Source organism: Lolium rigidum, chromosome 4, assembly GCF_022539505.1.
Source record: "Lolium rigidum isolate FL_2022 chromosome 4, APGP_CSIRO_Lrig_0.1, whole genome shotgun sequence".
NCBI classification, from domain to species: domain Eukaryota; kingdom Viridiplantae; phylum Streptophyta; class Magnoliopsida; order Poales; family Poaceae; genus Lolium; species Lolium rigidum.
The window spans coordinates 138,278,898-138,298,330 of NC_061511.1; the positions used below are offsets into that span (position 1 = coordinate 138,278,898).

At 43.3% G+C, this 19,433-nt stretch overlaps 2 long non-coding RNA genes across 3 annotated transcripts; both read left to right on the top strand.

The window, feature by feature from the left end:
- The first annotated feature begins 12,378 nt into the window (after window positions 1-12,378).
- Window positions 12,379-14,456, top strand: LOC124648559. Of its 2 annotated transcripts, none has more exons than XR_006986447.1 (3): window positions 12,379-12,423; window positions 13,858-13,980; window positions 14,110-14,456. It is a non-coding gene; the product is annotated as an uncharacterized LOC124648559 (long non-coding RNA). The 2 variants fall into 2 exon arrangements; XR_006986446.1 differs by having other exon boundaries at window positions 13,863-13,980.
- A 1,191-nt stretch (window positions 14,457-15,647) lies between these two features.
- Window positions 15,648-16,555, top strand: LOC124648560. Its single transcript, XR_006986448.1, has 5 exons — window positions 15,648-15,712; window positions 15,825-15,871; window positions 15,957-16,020; window positions 16,230-16,330; window positions 16,515-16,555. It is a non-coding gene; the product is annotated as an uncharacterized LOC124648560 (long non-coding RNA).
- The last annotated feature ends 2,878 nt before the right edge of the window (window positions 16,556-19,433 follow it).

Sequence of the window (19,433 nt, forward strand, 5' to 3'; positions counted from 1 at the left end):
AAATTACGCCAATTTACGAGCATGATCCTCAGATATGTACGCAACTTTCATTCAATTTGAGCATTTTCGTTTGAGCAAGTCTGGTGGCCTAATAAAATCCATCTTTACGGACTGTTCTGTTTTGACAGATTCTGTCTTTTATTTCGCATTGCCTCTTTTGCTATGTTGGATGAATTTCTTTGATCCACTAATGTCCAGTAGCTTTATGCAATGTCCAGAAGTGTTAAGAATGATTGTGTCACCTCCGAACATGTGAATTTTTATTATGCACTAACCCTCTAATGAGTTGTTTCGAGTTTGGTGTGGAGGAAGGTTTCAAGGATCAAGAGAGGAGTATGATGCAATATGATCAAGGAGAGTGAAAGCTCTAAGCTTGGGGATGCCCCGGTGGTTCACCCCTGCATATATTAAGAAGACTCAAGCGTCTAAGCTTGGGGATGCCCAAGGCATCCCCTTCTTCATCGACAACATTATCAGGTTCCTCCCCTGAAACTATATTTTTATTCGGCCACATCTGATGTACTTTGCTTGGAGCGTCGGTTTGTTTTTGTTTTTTGTTTTGTTTGAATAAAATGGATCCTAGCATTCACTTTATGGGAGAGAGACACGCTCCGCTGTTGCATATGGACAAATATGTCCTTAGGCTCTACTCATAGTATTCATGGCGAAGTTTCATCTTCGTTAAATTGTTATATGGTTGGAATTGGAAAATGATACATGTAGTAACTCTAAAATGTCTTGGATAATTTGATACTTGGCAATTGTTGTGCTCATGTTTAAGCTCTTGCATCATATACTTTGTACCCATTAATGAAGAAATACTTAGAGCTTGCTAATTTGGTTTGCATATTTGGTTTCTCTAGAGTCTAGATAACATCTAGTATTGAGTTTTGAACAACAAGGAAGACGGTATGGAGTCTTATAATGTTTACCATATGTCTTTTATGTGAGTTTTGCTGTACCGTTCATCCTTGTGTTTGTTTCAAATAACCTTGCTAGCCTAAACCTTGTATCGAGATGGAATACTTCTCATGCATCCCAAATACTTGAGCCAACCACTATGCCATTTGTGTCCACCATACCTACCTACTACATGGTATTTATCCGCCATTCCAAAGTAAATTGCTTGAGTGCTACCTTTAAAATTCCATCATTCACCTTTGCAATATATAGCTCATGGGACAAATAGCTTAAAAACTATTGTGGTATTGAATATGTACTTATGCACTTTATCTCTTATTAAGTTGCTTGTTGAGCGATAACCATGTTTCGGGGACGCCATCAACTATTCTTTGTTGGATATCATGTGAGTTGCTATGCATGTCCGTCTTGTCCGAAGCAAGAGAGATCTACCACCTTCATGGTTGGAGCATGCATATTGTTAGAGAAGAACTTTGGGCCGCTAACTAAAGCCATGATTCATGGTGGAAGTTTCAGTTTGGACATATATCCTCAATCTCATATGAGAATAATAATTGTTGCCACATGCTTATGCATTAAAGAGGAGTCCATTATCTATTGTCCATGTTGTCCCGGTATGGATGTCTAAGTTGAGAATAATCAAAAGCGAGAAATCCAAAATGCGAGCTTTCTCCTTAGACCTTTGTACAGGCGGCATGGAGGTACCCCATTGTGACACTTGGTCAAAACATGTGCATTGCAAAGATCCGGTAGTCCAAGTTAATTAGGACAAGGTGCGGGCACTATTAGTATACTATGCATGAGGCTTGCAACTTGTAAGATATAATTTTCATAACTCATATGGTTTATTACTACCGTTGACAAAATTGTTTCATGTTTTCAAAATAAAAGCTCTAGCACAAATATAGCAATCGATGCTTTCCTCTTTGAAGGACCATTCTCTTTACTTTTATGTTGAGTCAGTTCACCTATCTCTCTCCACCTCAAGAAGCAAACACTTGTGTGAACTGTGCATTGATTCCTACATATTTGCATAATGTACTTGTTATATTACTCTATGTTGACAATTATCCATGAGATATACATGTTACAAGTTGAAAGCAACCGCTGAAACTTAATCTTCCTTTGTGTTGCTTCAATACCTTTACTTTGATTTATTGCTTTATGAGTTAACTCTTATGCAAGACTTATTAATACTTGTCTTGAAGTACTATTCATGAAAAGTCTTTGCTTTATGATTCACTTGTTTACTCATGTCATCACCATTGTTTTGATCGCTGCATTCACTACATATGTTTACAAATAGTATGATCAAGGTTATGATGGCATATCACTTCGAAATTATCTTTGTTATCGTTTTACTCGCTTCGGGACGAGCAGAACTAAGCTTGGGGATGCTCGATACGTCTCCGACGTATCGATAATTTCTTATGTTCTATGCCATATTATTGATGATACCTACATGTTTTATGCACACTTTATGTCATATTCGTGCATTTTCTGGAACTAACCTATTAACAAGATGCCGAAGTGCCAGTTCCTGTTTTCTTCTGTTTTTGGTTTCAGAAATCCTAGTAACGAAATATTCTCGGAATTGGACGAAACGAAGACCCAGGTGCCTATTTTTCCACGGAGCTTCCAGAAGACCGAAGAACATACGAAGTGGGGCCACGAGGTGGCGACACCACAAGGCGGCGCGGCCAAGGGGGGCCCGCGCCGCCCTATGGTGTGGCCTCCTCGTCCGGCCCCCGACTCGCCCTTCCGCCTACTTAAAGCCTCCGTCGCGAAACCCCCGATGCGAAAAACCACGATACGGAAAACCTTACCGAGACGCCGCCGCCGCCGATCCCATCTCGGGGGATTCCGGAGATCTCCTCCGGCACCCTGCCGGAGAGGGGATTCATCTCCCGGAGGACTCTACACCGCCATGGTCGCCTCCGGAGTGATGAGTGAGTAGTTCACCCCTGGACTATGGGTCCATAGCGGTAGCTAGATGGTTGTCTTCTCCTCATTGTGCTTCATTGTTGGATCTTGTGAGCTGCCTAACATGATCAAGATCATCTATCCGTAATTCTATATGTTGTGTTTGTCGGGATCCGATGGATAGAGAATACTATGTCATGTTAATTATCAAGTTATTATACATGTGTTGTTTATGATCTTGCATGCTCTCCGTTTCTAGTAGAGGCTCGGCCAAGTTTTTAGTTTTAACTCCAAGAGGGAGTACTTATGCTCGATAGTGGGTTCATGCCCGCATTGACACCAGGACGAGTGAAAGAAAGTTCTAAGGTTGTGTTGTGCTGTTGCCACTAGGGATAAAACATTGGCGCTATGTCCGAGGATGTAGTTGTTGATTACATTACGCACCATACTTAATGCAATTGTCTGTTGCTTTGCAACTTAATAGTATTGGGGGTTCGGACGATAACCTGAAGGTGGACTTTTTAGGCATAGATGCAGTTGGATGGCGGTCTATGTACTTTGTCGTAATGCCCAATTAAATCTCACTATACTTATCATGTCATGTATGTGCATTGTTATGCCCTCTCTATTTGTCAATTGCCCGACCGTAATTTGTTCACCCAACATGCTTTTATCTTATGGGAGAGACACCTCTAGTGAACCGTGGACCCCGGTCCATTCTTTAATACTCGAAATACAAATCTGCTCGCAATACTTGTTTTACTATTTTCTCTACAAACAATCATCTTCCACACAATACGGTTAATCCTTTGTTACAACAAGCCGGTGAGATTGACAACCTCACTGTTTCGTTGGGGCAAAGTACTTTGGTTGTGTTGTGCAGGTTCCACGTTGGCGCCGGAATCTCCGGTGTTGCGCCGCACTACATCCCGCCGCCATCAACCTTCAACGTGCTTCTTGGCTCCTCCTGGTTCGATAAACCTTGGTTTCTTTCTGAGGGAAAACTTGCTGCTGTGCGCATCATACCTTCCTCTTGGGGTTGCCCAACGAACGTGTGAAATACACGCCATCAGTACTCTCAAGTTCAGTGTGCCATCCTGTGCAGCCTAGAGGCGGAGCTCCAAAAACGGTTTGAGCACCGCGACCCTTATGAGCTGGTCCATGAGCTAAAAGCCATCTTTGAAACTCATGCGGCTGTGGAAAGCTATGAGGCCTCTAAACACTTCTTTGGCTGCATGATGGAAGAGGGCAGCTCCGTTAGCGAGCACATGCTCAAAATGTCTGGGCATGCGAAGACGCTTAGTGACTTGGGAATTGTGATTCCTAACCAGCTGGGCATTCATCGTGTCCTCCAATCACTGCCACCTAGTTAAAAGAACTTCGTGATGAACTACAACATGTAGAACATGAACAAAGAGTTACCTGAACTCTTCTCCATGCTGAAATCTATTGAAATTGAGATACAGAAAGAGCACCAAGTGTTGATGGTCAACAAGACCACCAGTTTCAAGAAGCAGGGCAAGCCTAACAAGAAGGGCAACTTCAAGAAGGGCGACAAGAAAGCTGATGCGCCTCCTGAGAAGCCTAAGGCTGACCCTAAGCCTGATACTGTGTGCTATTACTGCAAGGAGAAGGGGCAATGGAAGCGGAAGTGCCCCAAGTACTTGGCCGATCTGAAGAGCGGCCACGTCAAAAAGAAAGGTATATTTTATATACATGTTATTGATGTCTATCTTACTGGTTCTCATAGTAGTGCCTGGGTATTTGATACTGGTTCGGTTGCTCACATTTGTAACTCGAAACAGGAGCTGCTGAATAAACGAAGCCTGGCGAGGGACGAGGTGACAATGCGCGTTGGAAATGGATCCAAGGTCGATGTGATCACCGTCGGCACGCTCCATCTACATCTACCTTCGGGATTAGTTTTAAACCTCAATAATTGTTATTTGGTACCTGCGTTGAGCATGAATATTATATCTGGATCTTGTTTAATGTAAGACGGTTATTCGTTTAAGTCAGAGAATAATGGTTGTTCGATTTATATGAGTAATGTACGTCTTTTATGGCCATGCACCTGAGATGAATGGTTTATTCTTGTTGAATCTCGATAGTAGTGATACACATGTTCATAACATAGATGCTAAGAGAATTAAATTGAATGATAATTCTACTTATATGTGGCATCGTCGTCTTGGTCATATTGGAGTGAAACGCATGAAGAAACTCCATTCCGATGGACTTCTTGAGTCACTTGACTTTGAGTCACTTGATAGATGCGAAGCATGTCTAATGGGAAAAATGACTAAGACTCCATTTTCTGGTACAATGGAGCGAGCTACAGACTTATTGGAAATCATACATATCGATGTGTGCGGACCAATGAGCGTAGCATCGCGCGGTGGTTATCGTTATGTTCTAACCTTCACGGATGATCTGAGTAGAGATATGGGTATATTTACTTTATGAAACATAAGTCCGAAACTTTCGAGAAGTTTAAGGAATTCCAAAGTGAAGTAGAAAATCAACGTAACAAGAAGATTAAGTTTCTACGTTCTGATCGCGGAGGCGAATATCTGAGTTATGAGTTTGGCATGCATTTAAAGAAATGCGGAATACTTTCACAGTTGACACCGCCGGGAACACCACAGCGCAATGGTGTGTCCGAACATCGTAACAAACTCTCTTAGACATGGTTCGGTCTATGATGTCTCTTACCGATTTGCCTTTATCGTTTTGGGGTTATGCATTAGAGACAACCGCATTCACTTTAAATAGGGCACCATCTAAATCCGTTGAAACGACACCGTATGAATTATGGTTTGGGAAGAAACCTAAGCTGTCGTTCCTTAAAGTTTGGGGTTGCGAAGCTTATGTAAAGAAGTTACAACCTGACAAGCTAGAACCTAAATCAGAGAAATGCGTCTTCATAGGATACCCTAAAGAAACAATTGGGTACACTTTCTATCACAGATCCGAAGGTAAAATCTTTGTTGCCAAGAACGAATCCTTTCTTGAGAAGGAGTTTCTCACGAAAGAAGTGACTGGAAGGAAAGTAGAACTCGACGAGGTTGATGAACCTTCTCTCGTAGATCAGAGTAGCGCAGGTCTTGGAAGATGTTCTCGTGCAGCTCGCACCGATAGGAGAGGAAGCTAATGATGATGATCATGAAACTTCGAACGAGGAAGCTACTGAACCTCGCAGATCGACGAGGGAACGTACCACTCCTGATTGGTATGACCCCTGTCTAAATGTCATGATTGTGGACAACAATGATGAGGACCCTACGACGTATGAAGAAGCAATGGTGAGCCCGGATTCCAACAAATGGCAAGAAGCCATGAAATCCGAAATGGGATCCATGTATGATAACAAAGTATGGACTTTGGTAGACTTACCTGATAGCCGCAAGACTGTCGAGAATAAATGGATCTTCAAGAGAAAAACAGATGTCGATGGTAATATTACCGTCTATAAAGCTCGACTTGTCGCAAAGGGTTTCCGACAAATTCAAGGAGTTGACTACGATGAGACTTTCTCACCTGTAGTGAAGCTAAAATCTGTGAGGATTTTGTTAGCAATAGCTGCATTTTTCGATTATGAGATTTGGCAGATGGATGTCAAAACGGCATTCCTTAATGGTGATATTGAGGAAGAGTTGTATATGGTACAACCCAAAGGTTTTGTCGATCCTAAAAATGTCGACAAGGTATGCAAACTTCAGCGTTCCATTTATGGACTGAAGCAAGCATCCCGGAGTTGGAACCGACGCTTTGATACGGTGATCAGAGACTTCGGGTTTATACGGACTCATGGTGAGGCCTGTATTTACAAGAAATTGAGTGGGAGCTCTGTGGCGTTCCTGATATTATATGTAGATGACATATTATTGATTGGGAATGATATAGAACTATTAAGCAGTGTTAAAGGTTATTTGAATAAGTGTTTTTCAATGAAAGACCTTGGTGAAGCAGCGTACATTTTAGGCATCAAGATTTATAGAGATAGATCAAGATGCCTAATAGGGCTTTCACAGAGTACATACCTGGACAAGATTCTAAAGAAGTTTAGAATGGATGAAAGCAAGAAAGGGTTCTTGCCTATGTTGCCGAGTAAGGTCTTGAGTAAGACTCAAGGTCCGGCTACGGCAGAAGAAAGAGAGAGGATGAACAAGATCCCCTATGCCTCGGCAGTAGGCTCTATCATGTATGCCATGCTGTGTACTAGAACGGATATCGCACATGTTGTTAGCTTGACCAGCAGATATCAGAGTGATCCAGGAATGGAACACTGGACAACGGTCAAGAATATCCTGAAGTACTTGAAAAGGACTAAGAAAATATTTCTTTGTTATGGCGGTGACCAAGAGATCCTTGTAACCAGTTACACCGATGCAAGTTGGAACACTGATCCTGATGACTCTAAGTCTCAGTCTGGGTACGTGTTTATACTGAATGGAGCTGCAGTAAGCTGGATGAGTTCCAAGCAGTGCACGGTGGCGAAGTCTTCAACTGAATCTGAATACATAGCGGCTTCGGAGGCTTCATCGGAAGCGGTATGGATGAAGAGGTTCATTGTTGAGCTTGGTGTGGTTCCTAGTGCATTGGACCCGTTAGTCATCTATTGTGACAACACGGGTGCCATCGCCAATGCAAAGGAACCAAGGTCACACAAGAAGCTAAAGCATATCAAGCTACGTTTTCATTCGATTCGCGAGTACATCGAAGATGGTGAAGTAGAGATTTGCAAAGTGCACACAGATCTGAATGTGGCAGATCCGTTGACTAAAGCTCTCCCTAGGGCAAAGCATGATCAACACCAGAATGCCATGGGTGTTAGGTACCTTACAATGTAATCTAGATTATTGACTCTAGTGCAAGTGCGAGACTGTTGGAGATATGCCCAAGAGGCAATAATAAAGTGGTTATTGATACGTCTCAAACGTATCTATAATTTCTTATGTTCCATGCTACTTTTATGATGATACTCACATGTTTTATACACACTTTATGTCATTATTATACATTTTCCGGCACTAACCTATTGACGAGATGCCGAAGAGCCAGTTGCTGTTTTCTGCTGTTTTTGGTTTCAGAAATCCTACAAAGGAAATATTCTCGGAATTGGACGAAATCAACGCCCAGGGTCTTATATTTCCACGAAGCTTCCAGAAGACCGAAGGGGATACGAAGTGGGGCCACGAGGTGGCCAGACCATAGGCCGGCGTGGCCAGAGGGGGGCCCGCGCCGCCCTATGGTGTGGGCCCCTCGCGCCGCCTCCAACCCTACCCTTCCGCCTACTTAAAGTCTTCGTCGCGAAACCCCCTGTACCGAGAGCCACGATACGGAAAACCTTCCAGAGACGCAGCCGCCGCCAATCTCATCTCGGGGGATTCAGGAGATCGCCTCCGGCACCCTGCCGGAGAGGAGAATCATCTCCCGGAGGGCTCTTCATCGCCATGATCGCCTCCGGATTGATGTGTGAGTAGTTCACCCCTGGACTATGGGTCCATAGCAGTAGCTAGATGGTTGTCTTCTCCTCATTGTGCTATCATGTTAGATCTTGTGAGCTGCCTATCATGATCAAGATCATCTATTTGTAATGTTACATGTTGTGTTTGTTGGGATCCGATGAATATGGAATACTATGTCAAGTTGATTATCAATCTATCATATATGTTGTTTATGTTCTTGCATGCTCTCCGTTGCTAGTAGAGGCTCCGGCCAAGTTGATACTTGTAACTCCAAGAGGGAGTATTTATGCTCGATAGTGGGTTCATGCCTCCATTGAATGCGGGACGGTGATGAAAAGTTCTAAGGTTGTGGATGTGCTTGTTGCCACTAGGGATAAAACATCAATACTTTGTCTAAGGATATTTGTGTTGATTACATTACGCACCATACTTAATGCAATTGTCCGTTGTTTGCAACTTAATACCGGAAGGGGTTCGGATGATAACCTCGAAAGTGGACTTTTTAGGCATAGATGCATGCTCGGATAGCGGTCTATGTACTTTGTCGTAATGCCCCGATTAAATCTCATAGTAGTCATCGTGACATGTATGTGCATTGTTATGCCCTCTCTATTTGTCAATTGCCCAACCGTAATTTGTTCACCCAACATGCTATTTATCTTATGGGAGAGACACCACTAGTGAACCGTGGACCCCGGTCCATTCTTTACATCTGAAATACAATCTATCGCAATACTTGTTCTTTATCGTTCTTCGCAAACAAACATCATCTTCTACACTATACGGTTAATCCTTTGTTTTCAGCAAGCCGGTGAGATTGACAACCTCACTGTTACATTGGGGCAAAGTACTTTGATTGTGTTGTGCAGGTTCCACGTTGGCGCCGAAATCCCTGGTGTTGCGCCGCACTACACTCCGTCACCAACAACCTTCATGTGTTCCTTGACTCCTACTGGTTCGATAACCTTGGTTTCTTACTGAGGGAAAACTTGCTACTGTACGCATCACACCTTCCTCTTGGGGTTCCCAACGGACGTGTGTTAACTGCACGCATCAATTATTATAATATCTTTGTGTTTATGATAAATGTTTTTCATACCATGCTATAATTGATTAATTGTATTAACCGAAACATTGATACATGTGTGTTATGTAAACAATAAGAAGTCCCTAGTAAGCCTCTTGTATAACTAGCTTGTTGATTAATGGATGATCATGGTTTTGTGATCATGAACATTGAATGTTATTAATAACAAGGTTATGTCATTAGTTGAATGATGTAATGGACACACACCCAAATAAGCGTAGCATAAGATCAAGTCATTAAGTTCAATTTGCTATAAGCTTTTAATACACAGTTGCCTAAGTCCTTCGACCATGAGATCATGTAAATCACTTACATCGGAAGGGTACTTTGATTATATCAAACGCCATTGCGTAAATGGGTGGTTATAAATATGGGATTAAGTATTCGGAAAGTGTGAGTTGATGCATATGGATCAATAGTGGGATTTGTCCATCCTGATGACGGATAGATACACTCTGGGCCCTCTCGGTGGCACGTCGTCTGAATAGCTTGCAAGCATGTGATTAAGATCACAAGAGATGACATACCACGGTACGAGTAAAGAGTACTTGTCGGTAACGAGGTTGAACAAGGTATGAAGATACCGATGATCGAACCTCGGACAAGTAAAATATCGCGTGACAAAGGGAATCGGCATCGTATGTAAATGGTTCAATCGATCACTAAGTCATCGTTGAATATGTGGGAGCCATTATGGATCTCCAGATCCCGCTATTAGTTATTGCTTGGAGAGGAGTCTCGACCATGTCTGCATAGTTCGCGAACCGTAGGGTGACGCGCTTAAGGTTCGATGTCGCATAAGTAGATTTGAATATGGTATGGAGACGAAGTTTGTTCGGAGTCTCGGATGGGATCCATGACGTCACGAGGAGGTCCGGAATAGTCCGGAGAATAAGATTCATATAAGGGAAGTTGATGTCTAGGTTTCGGAGAAGTTCGGGATTTTTCCGGTGGATGACCGGGAAGGTTCTAGAAGGTTCCAGGGGTCCCACCAGTGGGCCCACGACCCTAGGAGGCCTAGCATGGTCCGAGGGGGTGCTCCCTAGCCTGATGGGCCAGGGGCACATGCCCCTCAAGGCCCAGCCGGCCAAACCCCTAGGGTTTCCCCAAAACCCTAGGGGGGATCAACTTGGGGGGAAGAAATCCCTCTTCCCCCCACTTGGCCGCCGCCCCTAACCCTAGATGGGAAAGGGGGCCACCCCACCGACCTGGCCCCCTATATAAAGAGGGGAGGGGGTGGCCGGCTACCATCCCATCCATTGTCCCCTCCTCTGGCCGCCTCTCTCCTCCACCATACGCTGCTCCGGCTAGGCGAAGCCCCTGCAGCCTTTCTTCCTCCACCACCACCACCACGCCGTCGTGCTGCTGGAACTTGGAGGAGATATACCACACCTCCGCTGCCCGCTGGAACGGGGAGAGGAAGGGCTTCATCGACACCGTACGCGCGACCGAGTACGGAAGTGCTGTCGGATTGCAGCACCGGGGACGATCGTCTACACCAACAACGAGATTAATCTCGTAGGCTTTGGAATCTTCGAGGGTTAGTCTCATCTCCATCTCGTTGCTCCGATCTTGTAGATTAGATCTTGGCTTTTCCATAGATTAGATCTTGGATTTATTCGTCTTTGCGGTAGGAAATTTTTTGTTTTCTATGCAACGAACCCATCAGCATCGTGTCCGCGGCGTCCGTGGCGACGCAAACGCGACGCAAATATGCGCTAGGTTTGTGTCTCCGCGGACGCTGCGCGGTCGCGCCTAGCGTCCGCTTGCTTCCCCACGGGCCCTCATGGCAGCGACCTAGATTCGATCGGCCTCGAATTCACAGCAAGCGCGCGAATGTCAACCGCCGGTGTGGCAACCGCGCCGATCAACCCGCCAACCGCCGCAATGGAGCGCCGAACCTCCGCGGAAGAGCAACTGCCGGCCTCTTCGTTATACGCGCCGCCGTTAATCCCCGCAGATTATAACCCCCGCGTCTACGGTAATTCAAGTTGAACCGCCTCCTTCTTCTTCCTCTTCTTCTTCTTCTTCTCCAACACCGGCACGCCATGAGCGACTACACGCTGCCGTCGGACTCGGAGAGCGAGGGCAAGTCGCCCGGATTTCTGCATTGGTGGGAATCCCCTGCGACGCCAAGCGATCCGGGCTCCACGCCCAGCGACCCTGCCTCCATGCCGAGTGAGGAGGAGGAGGACGGAGGCGGCAATGCCAGCGAAGGCCAGGACGAGGACGGAGGCGGCGCTGGCAGCGACGCCGAGGATGAGGAGGAGGGGCAGGAGGAGAAGGAGGACTCCGACACCAAGTTCGCCCGGTTGGAGGCGCAGGAGGCGGCGGACGACAAGGCGGCGGCAAAGAAGAAGTCCAGGGCCCGGGCAAGGGCGCTGGCGCGGGCGGCGCGTCGTCGTTGTCGTCCGTTCACCGACGACGACGACGAAGACGACATTTCTTCCAGGTCCAACTCCTCGACGGGCGTGTCGTCCTCCAGTTCCTCTTCCGACGAGGAGGTGACAAGCAAGAGGCGTAGAAGTTTGGACGACGAGGCAGGACCTTCTAACAAGAAGGCCAAAAATTAGTTTTAGTTTATATATTTTTAAATTTGTTCTTTGTATGTTAAATATGTTTGAACCTATTCGATTGAAGTATCCGGTGAATCTATTCGATTGGATCAACCTGACATCATTGAGTACTACTTTTTCGCGAGCACCAAAAAAAAAAAAACACTTGCATGTCCAAAATGCGTTGAACCGCTGCCCGACGCAAACGAACATTTCGCCCCTCGCGATCATTTTGGTGTCTGCCTGGCGACGCAAAGCGGACGGCCGCGGGAAATGTGTCGCACCTGGAGATGCCCTTAGCCTGGATAATATGCAACCCACCAACGTCTGCTTGGCACAATGGCGATCGGAAGCGGCACTCCACCACGCGTCGAAAGCACGCACCATTGCCGTACTACTCCTACTACATAATCCAAAGCCATTTAAAGTTTGTGAAGACAAGAACACCACAAGCGCCCAATCAAAGGTAAATGTTCCTTTTCCCCTCAGATCTATATCATGTTTCTGATCATCTTTTGAAGTTTTAGATACTGGTCATATTTAAGCTTTAACTGAACCTCAACTATTTCCTACAGAACTTCATGAGTATATGGTATCTATTTTCTTTTAACTGTACATGACATGATATCTAATTTCTTCATGAATATATGAATATATGATATGGAGATGCTTAGAAAATAAAGACACATGAACAAACTTTACAGTAGACGAACCAATTTTTTTGCTCTGGACAGCTGTGGCTTTGCTCTGCCTACAGCTCGTAGTTATATACACCAGTATGATAAGTTTTAGTTGCTGGTCATCTTTTGTAGTCTGGGCTCAATGTTTTCGTAGCTAGGAAGAAACCATTGCTGTAATTTTCAAGGTATGCTGTCAGCTTGCGATAATTTTCTAATTATTCTCTACAGCCTGGGGGATTGAATGATGCAGTACTCTTGATGTCTGCTGTTATTGGAACATGCTTCCGTTGTTGATGTGCTTTTTCAAGTTTGAATTTTAGGAAATAAAACCAATTTGCATCCTTCTTACAAATATGTAAGTGATTTTACAAATATGCAAGCTCGCTTTTGTAAGCAACCCTTCTGGTCCGTATGTGAGGAATGCTACTAGGCCATCCCTTGGCAAGATCCTCGGCCCGAGCTATGGCCTCAACTTTATATATTTGTATGTGTGGCACGAACTATTGCCCAAACTTGAACTTTATCTGCTATGCATGGCATGAAGTATGGGCCAGAGTTCTTTGCGGCCAATTACATATGTTTCGATTCGCTGCTGTAGGTACAGCTTGTTTTGCTTTAAGAAAAAATAGGAGGAATATCATGTCCAAATTAAGTTACAAATCTGTCATAAATTGAGCGATCTTTGCAAAATGACTGCACCACAAACTTGGGGTAACAATCATTCTGTTTTACTGAAACAACTTCCTAGAGCACCAGCTGGACAGAGCTAATCAGTATTCACACATGTTTTAGGTACTTCTATATTCAGTAGGATGGAGATTGTTTTAACAGATCTCACCTTCATGATGCTTGTTTCACTGATCTTCACATGCACCACATATTTTCCATTAAATCTGAGATCTCCAAGTAGTTGTTACATCAGGTGCATACTACCAATCTTGAATGGTTGTAGAAACTGAAACCAAGTGCAACCAAAATGTGATTAAACGAAAGATTTTTGTTGCCATTGATAATCGGCTTATAGTCCTGATCTTTTGCCAGGAATGCACTTCAAGCTATGATATATTTTATGCTATCTATAGGTTACACAAATTAAATGGCCTACTGACAAAAGACTATTAGTTTGTTTTAAAGAGAACATTGAAATAAACTCTGCTTGCTTGTTTTGGTGGATTCATTCTCTCTGTTAGTTTGCTTATTACTTATTTCACGGTTTTCAGTGCAGATATTTACTTCATAATTCTGAATGCCAGATTGCAATGTGGTCTAAACTCATACTCCTGATGATGCTTGATGGCTCTACTACCACGCGAATATGCAAGAATATAGCACACGTGCTACAGGTTTTAAGCCAACATACATACTATAGATCTAAACAACATACTACTGATAGTATTAGCTATATATTCCTGCTCCTTGTTTACTCCCAGTCCATCTCCAGTATTCTTAAATCGCTGCTTTGCAAGCTGCAGATCAACCAAAAAGGCTTTGTGCAACCCAGCAACAGGTGCTGCTGCATTTCATCCTGTACAGGAAGTTAGCTTGTTCTTCTTCTGGATGCTCCACCACTAGCTTCTGGCAATACTCCTCGCATGCGTGGATCCCATCAACCATTGGCTCCCACTGAGAAAGGGCTTGGAACCCATGAAAGTAGCAAACCACAGAGCTTCTTTTGCCTCGACAACATATACCTCTCCGTGTGATCTGTGGTTATAGTTCAGATCCACCAGGCAAATAGATTTCCCGCTCTTCAGAACTGATATGGCAGCTTTGCAGCTGCTCTTTACTGCCTCTTCCTTGGATGAAGCTTCAGGACTGGTAATAGCTACTGTCTTCGGCGCCTCACCTACATGTACGTGGTTTGGAAACACATATGTTTCACAGAAATAAAGACTCTCTCCTGAACAAATAACATCGCATATGAGTCAAATGATTCGCCTTGCTTAGCCAAATGAGCTAAATAATGTCTCTGTTCTGCCAAGAAAGATAAAAAAATAAAACTAAAGTGAGTGAATGTTGATCCATTTAAATCAATTAACCAACCAATTTATAAAATTTAAAACATATTATTGTAAAACTTATAGCTTGAATACTGTCTTGCTTCAGCCTTTTGCGCCAGTGGTGCAACGGGTCATCTAGTATGAATAAATGATATGGGGATGCTTAGAAAATTAAGACACATGAACAAACTTTACAGTAAAATAACCTTTTTTTTTCCTGAACAGCTGTGGCTTTGTTCTGCCTACAGCTCGCAGTTATGTACACCAGTATGAGAAGTTTTAGTTGCTGGTCTTCTTTTGTAGTCTGGGGCTCTGGGCTCAATGTTTTCGTCGCTAGGAAGAAACCATTTCTGTAATTTTCAAGCTATGCTGTCAGTTTGAGGATAATTTGCTAATTATCCTCAACAGCCTGGGGGATTGAATGATGCAGTACTCTTTTTTTTTTTCTCGAGCACATGCCAAAACATGTGTCATTATATGCAAGCGATTTAACTCTTCGGTAAGTGTCCGCTTTTGGCAGGGATCCTTTCTGTTCCTAATCATCTCCATTGTATTGTAGAACCATATTTTTTTAATATATGGCAGGGATTCTGATATATTAGAACTAGAAAAGTAGTACTGTGTGAAGAGATGAAATCAAGTGTTTGTTTATATGTTAGTAAGAGATGATAGAATGTGGGTTGTAAGTTTTGTAAATGATAGACTTGGGCTAGATGAATCTAAAAGTTATGGAGTATGCACATGACTTGGGTTTATCTGTTGGTTATGTACCGTTAAAGTATGTTATATCAAGTCTACATTTCTTCTTCTTTTCTGTCAGTGTTTTATCTGTCAGCTTTATTACCAGATTTCATGAACTGAACAAGTAGAATCTTTGATGGGATTATATGCATCTAAACAAGTTGAATCATGGACTTTAATGAACAAGCACAGTCCCCGTCTATCATCTTTACGTTTTCTATTTCTTCCCTTGATTTTTGGCAGGAAGAAAACAACAAAAGAGAAAAGTAGAGGAAAGACGACAGAGATTCTAGGAGGGAAATAGATAAACCTGGCTAAGTTGGGTGTTCTCTAGGTTAGAATCTGCATCAACATCCTTTTCCTCCACCGAGATCCTCTCGTGGAGGATTTTCCCTCTCTTTTTCTCCTTGTTTCTGTTCTTGGCTAAGTTGGATTCTTTTCTACAGTTACGTGAGCTGCACACAAGTTTACATCATTTTATCAGGCTGATAAGGTTCACATAGCTCAAGCTTCTTAATTGAAATTGTAGTAAGTGAAAGAAATACAAACTGAGAGGCTTTACAGAGTTCTGCTATCAGGATCAAACAAAAAGCAAGGGAACGAGGGACAAAGGCTTTTCAGAGTTCTGCTGAAGCTTCTAAGGTACTGCAATGGAGAATTGGCGACTACCATGTACCATTGCATCATAAGTTATAACAGAAAAGTATCAAATGTTTATTTAAAGATGACCCTGACTGAGTTATTGCCTTTCTGTTCAATTCCTGAGAACTTTGCCTTTGTTTCACTTATTTTTCTAATCCATAAAGAATTTTTAAGATTGTACTTCTCTAATGATCCGCTGTTCATTGCAGGAGTTGTCCCACATTTAAGAGGCATTCTGAAGACTTGAAGGTGAAACAGCGCTTTACGTGGTAGGATGGTTGCTACAAATATCCGTTGTGCCGAGAAAACAGTACGAGTATGTACTTTATGCTCCTTCATCTATGAAATAGGTCACTCTCTGCCTACTTAGAGCTTTAGTATTCTTATTAGGCTTGTCAGTCAATAAAAGAGAACATGAGAAACCAGAAGCTCATAATTGACGGACTGTATTTTTTTTATCTTCAATGCCTGCTTCTCAATATCAGCATCCCGAGCAATGGCCTTTCCTGCCAGCTCGCCATCAACTACAAATAAATGAACGCAAAGAAGTGCAACATCACCAGGTATTTAAGATAATTTTTGAAAGGTCACAGTGAAATAAATTCAGAATTGTCGGAGGCAGTTTATGAATACATTTCTCCATGTTATCCATGAGTTCAATCAGGCTATTTTAATTTGTCTCTGTCTCTTCTAGATGAAATGACAATCTGGTTAATTAACTCATATATGTTGCTATCTGTAAATATATCTCCTCTCTCTAAAATATCTATAAACCTTTCAATTTGAGTACCAAAAAAATCTATTATGGCAGTATCATCTAATTTACCAATGAGTTGGTTAATAGTAGAATTTGACTGTCAGCATTTACTAAGAATTGTTGATAATCTAAAAGCTATATACTACAATCAAGTTCGCTAAGCCAGAACACAACCGGCAGTGCTTTAGTGTACACATGTATGGGAAATTGTAAAACAAATCCATTAGCAACACACTGGATTGGTGCCCATGAGAGTACACACCTTGTAATTATTATTTCTTATCGTTGTGCTTGAAACGTTTTTTAAGCACCCAAGTGATATATGCCTTATACCCAATAGTGATTGGTGGGTAGCTTTGATTGGTTCGTAACTTATTATCTGTGAAAACACGAGAGAGTATATATCTCCTAAGTAGCCTAATGGGTACAGGAGAACCAGTTTGCCACATCAAATTCGCTTGTGAACTTGTTTGCTGCTCCAACTACTGGAAGGGTGCTCTGCCTTATTTCTTGCCGTAACATATGACAGACTTTCTTCAATGGCCGAGAGGGGAATGCAAATGTGAAGATCCGTCTTGACAGGATGTTGGCCAGCCCAGCCATGGATGATCTATACAGTGGGTCAGTAGTGAGGCATTCTCCTTCTCCAAAATCTGACCATTGTGTGTTGATCACAAAGTTGCGTACGCTCTTGGATAGTGAAAGTGAAAGTGAAAGAGGGCCTAGGCCTTTTATGTATGAAGACGCTTGGCGTAGGGAGGAAAGCTACGAAAAAGCTATTATTGACAGTTGGCAGAACGGATCTGGTGCAAGAGACCTTGCAGGTCTGCAGGAGGCGTTAAGCCAGATGCAAGTTGGTCTTTCGACCTAGAGTTCAAAGAAGTTTGGTGATATAGGAAGAAGGATAAAAAAGTGTCGAAAGGCATTTGAAAAAGAGCGTGCAGATTCTTTGTACCGTGGGACTTCGGTGAGAGAAAAGGATTTGGCATGAAAGCTCTCTGAACTTCTTCGGATGGAGGAGATCATGGCTAAGCAGCGTTCGAGAGTAGACTGGCTGAAGAAGGGGGATCGGAATACATCATTTTTTCATGCAAGATCTTCAGTTAGGAGAAGTCAAAATCGGATCAGGGTGCTTACTGATGAGAATGGTGTAGTACTGGAAGAGAAAGAGCATAGATGTGCAGGCTATTCTGAATTCGGTCCCAGTTAAAGTAACTAATATGATGAACAACAGATTATGCAGGCCTTTTGAGGAAAAGGAGGTGGAGAAAGCCTTGTTCGATATGAAGCCATCAAAAGCCCCTGGGGTGGATGGATTCATAGCCGGTTTCTTTCAAACACTGGCAGCTGGTTAAGGATGATGTTGCTAGTGCTGTATTGGCATTTCTACAAGGAGGTCTGTTATGGTCGGTCTGACCTATACACGCAAGAAGCCCACTAGTGGCTAGTTGTGGGCTTAACCCAAGTAAATTAGGGGCATATCCCAAGTAAATTAGGGTTTAGAGGAGGCCGTCCTCCTATATAAACACATGTACCCTTCGTGATTAATCAGACAAATATTCAGTATCATACTGTCTCGTCTCCTGAAGGGAGACGGGAGACCCCCTAGGCCCAGCCGCACCCAACCCTAGCCGCCGCCTCCTTCCTCCGCGACGGCGCCCAGCCGCCGGCGCCGAGCCCTCCAGCCTCTCCGCCCTCACTTCCACCCTTACCACCTCCGCCCTAGACCCGTAGAACCCTAGCCCCTACCAAGGTCATATGCCTGAAATTGTCAATACAACCATTATCGTTCTGATTCCAAAAGTGAAGAATCCTCAGAACATTACCCAGTATAGGCCGATATCTTTATGTTCAAAGTGCGTTTGTTCCCAGGAGACTAATCACAGACAATGTTCTGACTGCCTATGAGTGCATCCACTCAATGAGGAAGAAGAAAGGGTGCCAAGGTTGGTGTGCGGTGAAGCTTGATATGATTAAAGCCTATGATAGAGTGGAGTGGGCCTATCTACAAGGAATTTTGCAAAAAATGGGCTTTGATGAACAATGGGTTTCTCTTGTTATGAGATGTGTGGGTACAGTCAATTTCCAGATCAAAGTTAATGGAGAATTGCTGCAGAGTTTTAAGCCCTCCCGGGGATTGCGGCAAGGTGATCCAATATCACCATATTTATTTCTTTTGTGTGGTGAGGGTTTATCATCTTTACTGAAGTTTTATGATGGAGGATGGATAGATAGAGGGATTCGGGTGTGCCCTAGTGCTCCATGGATCTCTCATTTGCTCTTTGCTGATGATTGCCTTGTCTTCCTGAGGGCTGATCAGTATTGTCTTGTTTTTGCCTTAATGCCGGTTCTGTTCCCAGTGCAGTTGAAGGGATGATAAAGCGGAGGCGTCGTATTTATACATGTATTATTTTTGTAAGGCAGATAGATCTAACAGTTTCTTGAAAGATAGACGAAGTACATAATCGTCCTTTTATAATTCCTGATTTAACTTCCTCTTCTCTCCCAGTGGTGCCCAAACAATAGGCTTATTTTTCCTAAAAAGAATACTTATAAGTTTAATAGCCGTGCTCTCAAGGGAAATGCACATTTGAGCCCATGCGCACATGCTGTTGCTACCGGAAAAAATATTTTATGTGTCAAATAATTCCGAACA